We start from the raw sequence: 12,712 nt of genomic DNA, 5'->3' as shown, positions 1-12,712 counted from the left end.
CATCGATTTAATTGGTCTATCATAGACTTACACTGTAGGTAGTGCATCGATTAATCTCTAGATCATTGATAGATCTCGTAGATGTATGTACATGATTATAGACCCTTACTAGCATGTTGTTTAAAAATAAATAAATTAATAAAAAATAAATATAGTGTGAAATTCTACACATATGAATGAGTTTAAACAAGTCACATAATCATATTAGAGCTTATACAAATTATGGGTGGTGAATTAAGGTGTTTGTGGAAGGGTAGTGGTTGAACAAATAATATCCTAAGAGTAATGTTTGTCAAAGCACAAGTATGTTTTGAGGATGTTGATTATATTTGATCCCTACCCATCCACATACTCCTTCAATCACCACCCCAGATCAAAAGAGTATATGGATGGGTAGTCATCAAATACAATCAACATCCTCAAAACATACTTGTGCTTTGACAAATATTACTTTGAGGATGTTGATTGTTCAACCACTACCTATTCACATAATCCTTCAATTACCACCCCCAATTTGTGTAAGTTCTAACAAGATCATGTGACTTGCTTAAATTCCTTCATATGTGTCGAAACCCACAATTTATTTATTTTTTATTTAATTATTCATTTTTAAACAACATCCAAGTGAGGGCCTATAACCATGTACATAGATCTATGCGATCTACGAATGATCAAGAGAGCAATCGATGCAAGATCTACAGTATAAGTCTACGATAGACCAAATAAATTAATGGAACCTCAAAGAACAAGTATATTTTTTACATGAAATTGACATGGATCAGCATCGATGACAGTCTTTTTAGTGTCACCAACAGTTTAAGATTGTTTATTTAACCAATAGTTCAATTAATTATGTGTTTAAACTTTTTTCAATTTAATTATTTTCTTTCACCACCCCCAAATCAAGTGATTATGTGTTTAAACTTTTTTTAATTTAATTATTTTCTTTCAAACTACAAGCTATTGATGGTCCATCGATTCATATGGTTTACGATCGACCTATATGTCTTTTGGTCGAAGAGTGATAGTATCTTAGATTGATGATAGTACATAAAATATTATTTGGTGTAGCATAGATTGATTTGCTTGTCTATGATAGATTATATATGTGATATGGATTTATTATCAAATAATTTTTACTCTTCGTGAATTTAATCAAGACACTCTACGGTTGTATTCATTGAACAAACATCTCCCTAAACACAGTCCTCTGAATTTCTCTTATGCTTGGACCATTACCATCACAAAAATGATTTATGCATAGCGAAACAATGATCTCGAATGAGATTTTCTTATGTCTGCCCATGACGTGTTCAACACTGCATGTGTGGAACCCAACATACTTGTATGTGCGAAATCTATCCAATCATTCATACTTCCTTGCCCGCAACAACCAGCTGCAACCACGAGATACACATTTCACCTTCAACAATGTGGTGCAACTCTTCTCCATAATATAATCAAAAAATTGTCTCACCAATGCTCCGTCTAGTAGCATTTTCAGCTCTTTCTTGTTGGCGAATGTTTAATCATAATAGAAATTAGTTTCATCGGTGAAGGAATGACTTGGTTATGATCCCATCCACAATCTTCTTCTACATCTTACGAGTACGATGAATTGTATTCCATATCCATAGAATTATCTTCCATATTAATTAAATGATCGTCATCATTCTCATAATCATTCAAATCGTTGTCGACTACCGGGCGCCGAGGTGGGGGTGGTGATGAATTCAACGGTTCTTCAAAGGGCCTCTCAACTACATTTATCCTTAAAATAGGCCTAAAGCCATCAACATCCATCATGTACAACGACACACATTTATAATTATTTATGATCGTAGATGTACCTTTTACCTCGAATGCTTTAGATAACTAATCACATCGCTCGGCACGCAATCTAGATCTCCGCTCTCCATTACGCTTGCAACCAAGTCGTCGTATGAACCGCTGCGGCGAACTGCAATGGGCAGTGTCACCTTAGTAAAAGATTTCCATTTTTAACATTTGGGAGCCTTCTCCAATTCTCCTATGAAATCACCAAAAACCAAAACAAATTTTGCAATAGACATCCTATAATTAAGCTTTGGTCGACAGTCAATTATGCTGATGGTCTATGTCAAAATATATGCACGGTCGATGACTGACGATGACTGGACAGATATCCGTACAAAAATTTTAAAAATACAAATATTGCTTCTAATCAACGATTATTGGGTTTATGGAATAGAGAAATGAACTTGGAGTCGCCTGAGCTACTGTAATGTACTTTCTAAAGAGGTTTTAAGTAATATGAGTGATTTGAAAGCTTTTTAACAATGGTGGAAAGTGTGTTTGAGAAGATAACAAACAAATGGAATAACAATGGATGCAATGGACAAGTTTATGATGCTTGTGGACTGATTTAGAATTGACCACCGAAAAAAATGTCGGAATCGGAGCTTTTTGGACGAAAATGGAAGCTTTTATTTTAAGCTTTTGAATTTATCTTTTAATTATTTTTGGAAATCCAATATATTTTATATATAATTGTGGATGATGGAGGGCACGTTAAAGTGTATTATTATAAACTTATGGATGGATTTGTTAAGTTGAAAAGATTGGATGATGACATGGATTAAAGTGGGCATTTGCCAAAATTTTCAGGACTTTTGTCTAAGTGGCAAAACAAGTCTTGAAAAGAGCTTGTTTGACAGTAAAATTTTCGAGATCGAAAAATAAATAAATCGAGACAAAAAAATATTACAAAAATCAATTTATTGATTTCAATATGTGAGTGTTATAATCTCTATGAATCCTCTGATTCGTCATTTCAAATATAAATCCAAGGGCTTAAAATTTGATCTTGAATTTGAACTTGATTTGATGGACTTGAGGAATTTGATCTTGACTTGTGCTTGAATTCAAGGGTTTTTGAACTTGTTCTTGAATATTTCGGTCTTGATCTTGAATCTTGATGCACTGGATTTGAATGCTTGGACTTTGTAGAGAAATTGCGGCATTGATCCACGAGCTTTCTCTTGCTTCTTGTTAGAATTCTGGGGGTTCTTTTTCTGAATTATGAGGCCCCTATTTATAGTTGTGGAAAGGAAAGAGTCATGATGAAGATGGACCAACTTTGACCAATCAAATTCAAGTGACGTGGCGCCTTTGATTTCATTGGGTCTGCTGCATCATTTTGACATGTGGCGTGGTCCTATTGGCTCCTTCACTTGACTTGGCATGCCACGTGATTTGACACGTGACGCTTATTTGGGCCTCTAGAATATGACAATATCTTGGGCTTAGCAAAGTGGACTCCCCATTTATAGCCCAAATCAGTGGGCTAGCCCAATAAAAATTGGACTTTAATTAAATCCATATATGTTTGGATTTAAATAATTAATTCAATTATATTAATCCGCAATATTTATTTGGGACTTATCTATTTTGAATTTAACATAATCTGAATTTCGTACGGATTTAAATTTAATAAAATTTCATCCTCCACAACGCTTCTTTGCCCAAAAGACTCCACAATAGACAAAATCGTCTTTTCACTATTTTACTCAAATTATTATTTAATTATTTTAATAATACTAACTATAATATTGAATCATAAAGTATTTATGGAAAGAAAAAAATAAATGTCCTAAAATATATGGTAACAAACAAATATTACGGTAAGAAGAATTAGGAAAAAAATCTACGAAACTCCTAAGTTTTTAATATAAGACAATAAAACCTAGTTTGTATCAAACAAAAAGCAAGGCAAAAATCTTAAAGAACTACTATAAAAAACGTACAGTAAATGTCTATTGTTTACTAGACAATGTTATTTTTAACTTTTGATTTCCTGTCTATTTTCAATGAAACGCCATCCTTAATAAAATAAATTGACAACTAATTATTATGTTAATATTTAGGATCTTAGAGTTTTACTATAAATATACCACTTTAATACGTACCCCAAATACTTTATGACTTGACTTAGTAATCTTTTCCTGCTAGACTGCGTTAGTTGGGAAAACTTCACAATCCTAATTGCTACGGACGTGTAGACACTGAGGTAATTTGGCACTTTCGGATGACTAAATACTTAATTGGAATTGAATACAACTTTCAATCCACAATTAGTTTAATGGATACAAATTACAATTAAAATATATTGTTGATGCACTATTTTGTCCTTTGTTAAAAGTCTGCTTTAGATAAAAATTATTTTTTCACCTCTTTCTTTTTTCAATTTTTAGGCTTTACCTTGGTCATGTCAGAGGACATCAAAGCTGAAGCTGATGGTGTTAAAGATCGATTCGAAAGAAGGTAAAGGTTGAGTGCAACAAAAATGGCACCATCCATCACTTGAAGATGTTAATTGCTGCATAGACTTGAATTGGCAATAGGTAATTTTTGAATTCTTAAAATTTTTGTTGCAATTTGGGGTTTCTTTTGTTGTTAATTAGTGAGTTTGATATGATGGGTTGCTTTCATGATGTTGCGTTAGAGTTAAAAAAATCGATACTGAATTTATTTTGGATGCTTTAGTTACATTAGAATTGAATGATTAATTTGTATATGTCCTCTATTCACTTCATGTGGGTATATATGTTAGCCAGTGGGAATTCGTGTTCCTCGAAAGAATGTTGACTTTGGAGGAGACTATCGAAACATTCTGGGAATAATTGGAATTTTGAAGACGGGTGATAGTTGAGAGGGATTAGCTTGAGTTGTTTCTTTAGGGTGTGTTTTTTTTAACAATAAAATAAACAAATTTATCATTTACTGTTTTTTCTTAAATAATTATCATTTTTTGTGACATAAAATACATTTCACTATTTTTTATATGAATTCTTTAATTTACTATTATATTTGTTTTATAAATGCTTTTTCAATTGAAATAATCCTTCTAACTATAAAAAATAGTCCTAGAGAGAGAAACACTATCCTCTCTCTATCCCTTTCCTACACCATCGGCACAGACCCCACCATGGATCCAACTTTGACATCACCCCTACTACCAAATCCCCCAATAATAGTTTCCCCTAATGAAATTTTTATGGCTGAGGTCATCCCCTCTTACAGAGACATAGAAACGGGGAAAATCATAACCCCTAATACCCACTCAGAAACTCGAATATCCGTCGAGAATAAGGATCTAGAAACTGTCGAGAACGAAATTCTTCCATCAGAGGAGGACAAGCACAGACTCTACGCACCTTGGATACACTCCATCATCATAAAATCAGTCAAATCGAAGTTCAACCACCAATATCTTAAAAGAAAATTGGAGGATCTGTGGAAACTCTCAGAATCATTGTGCCTCATAAATCTGGGATTGGGTTTTTTTTAACTGTGAAACTATCCAAGCCGGAGAGCCAATCCTCAATTCTCCACGGAGGTCCTTGGTTCATCGTTGGATGCTTCATCTCAGTTAGGAAATGGAAACCTAATTTTGTACCCAGCGAGTCAAAGGTAGACTCAACCGTTATATGGATCAGGCTCTCTCAATTGCCTACTGAATTTTATGACGCATCCATCTTTCAAAGGATCGATAGGAAAATAGGGCAATTGTTGAAAGTAGATGCATACACCTTTGTTGCATGAAGGGGAAAATACGCTAGGATCTGTGTCCATACCCCCTTGGACACGCCAGTAGCAACGTTTATCTCGATTAATCACCATACGCAACCTCTCTTCTATGATGGAGAGGGTTTTCTTTGTAAGAACTGTAGCCGTCTAGGACATACGGCGGTCATTTTCTCATACACGCTAAGAACAAATCAATTCAAAAACAATGTTGATGCAGCAAGGTCACAGACCACGAACTCCACTTTAGGGGAGAAGAAGACGCTGGAGAATAACACACCAGACTAGCAAACTATTCACTTTACCAAAAAGAAGAAATCGGTGCCAAGAAACCAACAACCATTCTCTAAAGGAACACTCATCGTTAAGGTTAAGGCCTTCGATGTGGTGTCAGGTAAGTTTCTAAACCCTAGTATGTCAGAGGCGGCGCCAGAAAAACCCTTCTTCCCTCATTCGCTTAGACTCTCACCCTCTGGATCGGCCCATGATGGAACCTCCAAGTCCAAGCCCATAAACGACAGTGCCCCTAACAGATTAAATGCTGGTAAAAAAAAAAAAGCAGGCTCACCTATTGTAGGGGGCCAAACAAAAGCACCAACAGCCCAGAGGCCCAATACCCCTATTTCTCCTGGGTCTCATGCAAAGACCCAATTGAGCCCTAAGTTACCCGACCCTACTTCTCTAAATTCCTTTTTTTTTTTTTTTAATATTTCCCCTTCTTGGCAAATGGGAATTAAAATGAAAGAAGCCGCCCATTGTGGGACCCCTCAGATCCACCTGAACTTAGGCACTGATGAGCCTACACCAATGACTGCAGGAAACTCTTCTTCTTCCCGCAGTGAGTGATTGGGGATATCCAGGGCATGGACAATGCATTTTAATGTTGGTTGTGTTTCCTATGGGAAAACCTCTCAGCTGCCCTCTCTCAACTCTACTTACTCTATATATCTAGAGAAGAATATTACTGAGCTTTCACTAGAAGCCAACCATAGACTCCCCCAACTCCAACCAAATTACCTTCACCATGACCCCACTAACCCCGGATCATCAACCAACTTCTTGGTTGGAGATATGTTTATCCAACAAAACTGTTTCTCTACATCTCAAATAGGAGGGGAGACAAATCACTATTCTCATTTAGGATCCCCAGTACCTTGCTCAGCTAGCCATGGTAAGCCTGAACCAGGGTCTATAGACATAAGGGTCCAATGTCTGGATGGACATCCTGTTCCAAGTAATCAACTCACCATTCCAAGAGGAGTTGACAACAGAATCACTTGTCAACATCATCAATCAGCTCAATCTGAGCATCTCATTCTTTCTACCATACAACCTAGCTCTGATGTTTCTGGGCCCAGCTTTGCACCTCCCACTGGGGAGCACCAACCTTCTGCAAGCCCGACTCTACCTCCACCCTTGATCACAACCTCCCCACCTTATCTGGAGAGGGTAGAAAGGTTAAATGCTCCGAAAGCTCTACGAGAAAGCAACAGGGACATAGAGGAATTCCTATCTCAGCTTAGGGTTCCAAGAATAGAAATTCTCAACCTGGTAGTGCCTCTAGAGCTAGAGTTCACAAAGCAAATCTAGGAGATAGTGATCATTTAGTGATCATTCTGATTTCCTTAGGGTTAGCAGGTCTAGGTATAAGACTAAATCCAACAAACCCTATGCAAGAAGAGACTCTTAAGGTCTTGATAGCTTCCCTAAGCAGGAAAAGAAAGGCCTCCACTCTGACATCCACCTCCAATCCAAAGGGGAAGGAAAAGGTGACTACAGTTGAACCTCAATACCCCCTCCACTCAAAGATGAAGAACTGCATTGTGTGGAATACTAGGGGGGATAAGAATGTTAAATTTAGAAAGCACTGCAAAGACATGGTTAATATCCATCAACCATGATCCTTACTCTACTGGAAACCAAGATGATCGATCACAAAGACCTGTGTGAGGAACTTGGCTTCCATAATCATATCCAGTCTGAGGCTAATAGCAATTCAGGGGGACTTGTCATTATGTGGAGGAAGGATTCCATCTTCATTACCTCTGTCTCCATCTCCTCCTAAGCTATTAATGCTAAGGTCAAGGTTAGTTCTTCTCCTTCCACTTGGTTTAGTATTATTTTTGCTGGTACTGACTTTCACTCTAGGATAGACCTCTGGAACCAGTTTGCTTCTTTCTCTGATAATTACATCTCCCCTGAGGGTAAGAGATGGCTAGTAGGGGGATTTTAATAAGATCCTTAGGGCCTCTGGAAAATTTAGAGGTTCCAAGATCAACCTGAATAGAACTAACCTCTTTATGAATTGTATTAATTATTGTAACCTTATTGATATAGGCTTCAGGGGTAGCAAATACACTTGTTCTAACATGAGATATAGGAATAGACAAGGTCTATTCCTTGAATGACTAAATAGATACCTTGCCAATGACATTTGGATCCACCTTTATCCTGAGGCATCTATCACTCATCTCCCTAGAACCCACTCTGACCATTCCCCCCTCATCCTAAACATTGGCTCCCCTCCTACCAATCAGATTAAGCCCTTCAGGGTGGAATCTATTTGACTTTACAATCAAGACTTCCCCAACCTGATCAAAGATTCCTTCCTTAACTGTACCTGCATTACCATGGCCACCTTGAACTTTAAGAAAAAGGCTAGGGACTGGAACAAACTCATATTTGGAAACATCTTTAATAAGAGAAACACTTGCTTGCAAGGTTAGTTGGCATCCAAAAATCCCCTAATTACCATACAAGCACTTCTTTTCATAGGCTTGAAAACACTCTTCTGAATGAGTTCAACCATATACTCAACCTAGAGACTGATCTATGAAAGCTCAAGTATAGGATCTCTTGGCTCCTGGAAGGGGACTCTAACTCCAGATTCTTCCATGCTTCCACCCTCAATAGGAGAAGAAAAAATAGGACCAACTCTCTTATTGACGAAAGTGGTACTTGTCACTATCATCCTAAGGATATAGCCAACATTGTCTCTAGATACTATGTTGATCTTTATACCTCTGACCACTCCCTATGGTACATTGCTACCCAGTCCAACCCCTTCTTCTTGGGGTCCATCAATTCCCTCAACCATGATCTCCTTCAATCCACCCCTTCCATAGAGGAGGTCAAAAGGGTTGTCTTCTCTTTCAAGCCTAACAAAGCCCCTGGGCTTAATGGATTACACCCCTTTATGTACCAAAAATTTTGGGACATTATGAGCCCCTCCCCCCCTTGTTAAGTTTTGCCAGGATACCTTTACCTCCTGCTCCATGGACCCTAGAGTCAACTTCACCTATCTTTGTCTCATTCCTAAATATAGGAATGCCACTTCTCTTAAGAACTTTAGACCCATAGGCCTCTATAACACTGGGTATAAAATCATCACCAAGATCATAACCTGCAGGATGAAGCCCTTTCTAGCAAAAATCATTGGTCCCAGCTAAGCCAGCTTCATGGATAAAAGAAGGGCTTCTGATAATGCCATCATTGTCCAAGAATAAGTTAGCCATTTCTCCAAAATAAAGGTCAAGAAGGCCAACATGCTCCTTAAGATTGACCTTGAGAAAGCTTTTGACAGGCTTGAGTGGTATTTTATTAGACAAGCCCTTTTCTTCTTCAACTTTCCTTAGAACCTCATTAACCTCACCCTCTCATATATTTCTACTTCTTCCATTTCTATCCTGGTCAGTGGTGGGAAGACCACCCCCTTTAACCACTCTAGGGGCATTAGGCAAGGGGACCCCATGCCTCCTACCTCTTCATCTTATGTATGAAACTTCTATCCAGGAGAATCAACTATGAAGTGGACACTCTCTATTGAACAGCTATATCTATCTCTAATAGAGGCCCCCATGTTTCCCACCTTTTCTTTGCAGATGACCTCACTCTTTTTGCTAAAGCTGACATAAAAATTTATATTTTTATTAATAGGATCCTCCATAGTTTTAGCTCTTATTCTGGACAAATAATCAACTTTGCTAAATCCAAAGTCATCTTTCAGCAAACTATAAATCTGAGGACCAGAATAACCTCTCCTCTATCCTGGCATCCATCCATCTAACTACTTTGACAAGTACCTGGAATTCCCCATCTTCTACAAAAAGCCTGAGAAGGGGGACTTCCAATTCATTATTGACAAATTGAATAGTAAGTTGGTTGGATGGAAAACTAAATTCCTCAACATGACTGGTAGGGTCACGTTAGCTAAATCTTCCTTGGCTAGCATTCCTAACCAGGTTATGCAGTATATCCACCTTCCTAGAAACATGCTTAATCTGATTGATAAAACTCATTGAAACTTCATTTAGGGCACCACTGATGCCAAAAAGAAAATGCATCTCCTAGGGTGGGACACCATCACCCTCCCTAAAAGAGATGGTGGGCTTGGCAAGCAAATGGATGCCATCAAGAATGAATCCATCCTTTGTAACCTGGGTTGGAGAATGTACTATAACTCCACTTCTCTTTGGGCCAACATCCTCCTTTCCAGGTAGGAGGAAGGGGCACAAAAAAGGCTCTAGGACCTGGAAGAACATCATCAACTGTTGAAGCCTGTGCAATGATACTTTATTTTGGGCCATTAAGGATGGAACAAAGGTTAAATCTTGGAAAGATAGATGGATCCATGGAATGCCTCCCCTTTCTACCATTGTCCAAGGACCTAATACCAAACCCTCTAATCCCATCATGGTCAAAGATATCTGAAAAGAGAGGAGATGGGATTTCACCCTCTTACCCTTTGAAATTCCTCTCAATATTATCCATAATATTCAGAATGTTTTCCTTCAGAGCACTTACCTCATTCAAGACACTCCTCTTTGGAGACTCACTGGTGATGGCATTTTCTTCTGCAAAAAAGCCTACCACTACATCACCAACTTGAAAAAAGGCCCTTACAGAGCCCACACCCACTCTAACTGGATCTGGCACCTGAGAGTCCCCAATAAGATCAAAATATTTATGTGGTTGTTGCACAATAATAGTCTGCCTAATAGAGTTACCCTTTCCAAAAGGGGTTTGAACATTGCAAGCATATATCATTCTTGAAGTGTTAATCAGGAAGACCAACACCATATCTTCTTTGGATGTAACCTTGCCAAGACCTTTTGGCAAACTCTTATCCAAAAGTACAAAGGTAATATAAATCTCCATCTTTCCATGTTTGACACTAACAATTGGTCCACAACTTGAAAAAGACTGAACAATGATTGCTTTGACAACAACACTTGTTGGGGTACCCTTCTGCTTATAGTATCTCTGGAAAACTAGAAATGCAAATAATTTCCAAAACACCAACTCCCTTCTTTGTTTCAGCATACCTCATGCTAAAAACTGTAGAATATCAACACTTGGGCAATGTTAATGAGCCCCTTACGAAAACCAGTATCACTATAAAATAGTCTCCCCCTACCTTCAACTCTTTCAAGCTAAACATGGATGGATCTTGCTTCGGCAACCCTAGGAGGGGTGGGATTGGGGGGTCATTAAAAATGACAGAGGATACTGGGTGGTAGGGTTTAGCAAAAGCTTTACCCATGCCACCAATAATCTCATGGAGATCCTGGCCCTTAAAGAGGGCCTCAACCTCGCCTTAAACCAAAACCTCAAACCCTTGGAAGTTTGCATTGATTTTATGGAAATCACTAACATGCTGCACCATGGTAACTTTCTTTATGATTCAGTTGTTTATGAATGCAGATTTTTGCTAAGGAGCCTGGGGAATCCTCCAGTTTACCACGCATATCGGGAGCAGAATAGAGTAGCGGATCTGATGGCAAAGTAAGGCTCTGAGTCAAACCTTTTTTACAGACTGGATGTTTTTGCAACTCCACCAATTAGTGTAGGAGTAGTTTTTTGAGATGATTTTAAGGGAAAATCATTCTCCCGTTGTGTATCTAGTAACGGGAATGGAAATCCCAACAGTTATGTTTTTGTGCCTAGCTAGGCCTTGCTTTGTAAAAAACTCATTACCTTTATTTTAATGCACTTCTATTCCACCAAAAAAAATATTTGTTTTATATACTTTTTTGATATATTTTATTTGAGTGTGAAACGTCTATCGAAAATAATGTCTTCACCTTTACAAGGTAAGAGTAAGAGTAAGATTATGTACATATCACTCTTATCGCATATTGAGATAAAAGTATTTAATTATTCTTTTAATCGCATTACTTTCTGATTGTTTTCTGTATCCATTGTCTCTTTTGATAGGAAGAAAATCTTATCATCACTATTGACATTTCACTGCAGTTTCTTAGTTTTTACATCAATTGAAACATTTCAGAGGTTAGGTTCTTGAAAGAAAATAAGCTCCCCGTTGTCAGCATATCACAGGAAGAAAAAAACAAACATAAATTTTTTGATAAAATCGGAGATGCTCCAAAGACTAGCTGGATCTGCAGGAATTGTTACCCTACTCTCATAACACAACTTACTATTCTTATTTCGCATTATTTTGTTATTGTTATTGTTTTCATGTTTGTATTTCTTTTCTCATATTACTTTGAAGTATTTTTTTTATAAGCCGAGGGTATATTAAAAGCATTCTCTTTACACTGGATAGTATGGATTTCATACAATTTATTCTACCCAAAATTCACTTATGAATTACACTAGAAAAGTTTGTTATTGCATCGTTGCACTTCTTTTTTTTTTAGTTGGATCATCGTTGCACTTCTATGAATCCGTATTAGCAGTAGAATTGCACTACTATGAAACTGAGTTAACAAATTGACTTGTGATACAGGAATGCTCTATCATGAATTCATAAATAGAGAGATGCTACTTGATTTTACCAAGTCTCGTGAAGTTAATACGGGGATCCAAGTAATCAGGGATGCGGGCTACTTAACATGTTGTTTTTCATTGATTTTGTAAAGAAGTTGACTAAGAAGATAGACAAACTTCACTTTGAAGCCATGCATTTTAAAAGTCAAATCAACATGTGAAGATGGTAAAAAAAGAATGGGTTAATGTCATCCCCTCCTCACTCAACTCATATTGGTTTCATTCTTTAATTCATAGTTGCTTGAATACTTGTCCTCCTAGCAAGGTTTGTCTGGTAGACATTACTTTATATAATAATTTTATCTGATCGATTACAATGTTGCTATGTTACAGTAGTATATTCAATGCAACTCGA

The 12,712-nt window shown here is 37.4% G+C and overlaps 1 long non-coding RNA gene across 1 annotated transcript; it reads left to right on the top strand.

Annotated features, from left to right (window-relative positions):
* The first annotated feature begins 3,972 nt into the window (after nt 1-3,972).
* Nucleotides 3,973-11,567, top strand: LOC124886469. Its single transcript, XR_007043719.1, has 3 exons — nt 3,973-4,048; nt 4,233-4,382; nt 11,269-11,567. It is a non-coding gene; the product is annotated as an uncharacterized LOC124886469 (long non-coding RNA).
* The last annotated feature ends 1,145 nt before the right edge of the window (nt 11,568-12,712 follow it).

This window comes from Capsicum annuum, chromosome 1 (genome assembly GCF_002878395.1).
Source record: "Capsicum annuum cultivar UCD-10X-F1 chromosome 1, UCD10Xv1.1, whole genome shotgun sequence".
NCBI lineage: Eukaryota > Viridiplantae > Streptophyta > Magnoliopsida > Solanales > Solanaceae > Capsicum > Capsicum annuum.
The sequence above is the reverse complement of the archived record's forward strand: the minus strand, read 5'-3'. Positions and strand labels throughout refer to the sequence as shown.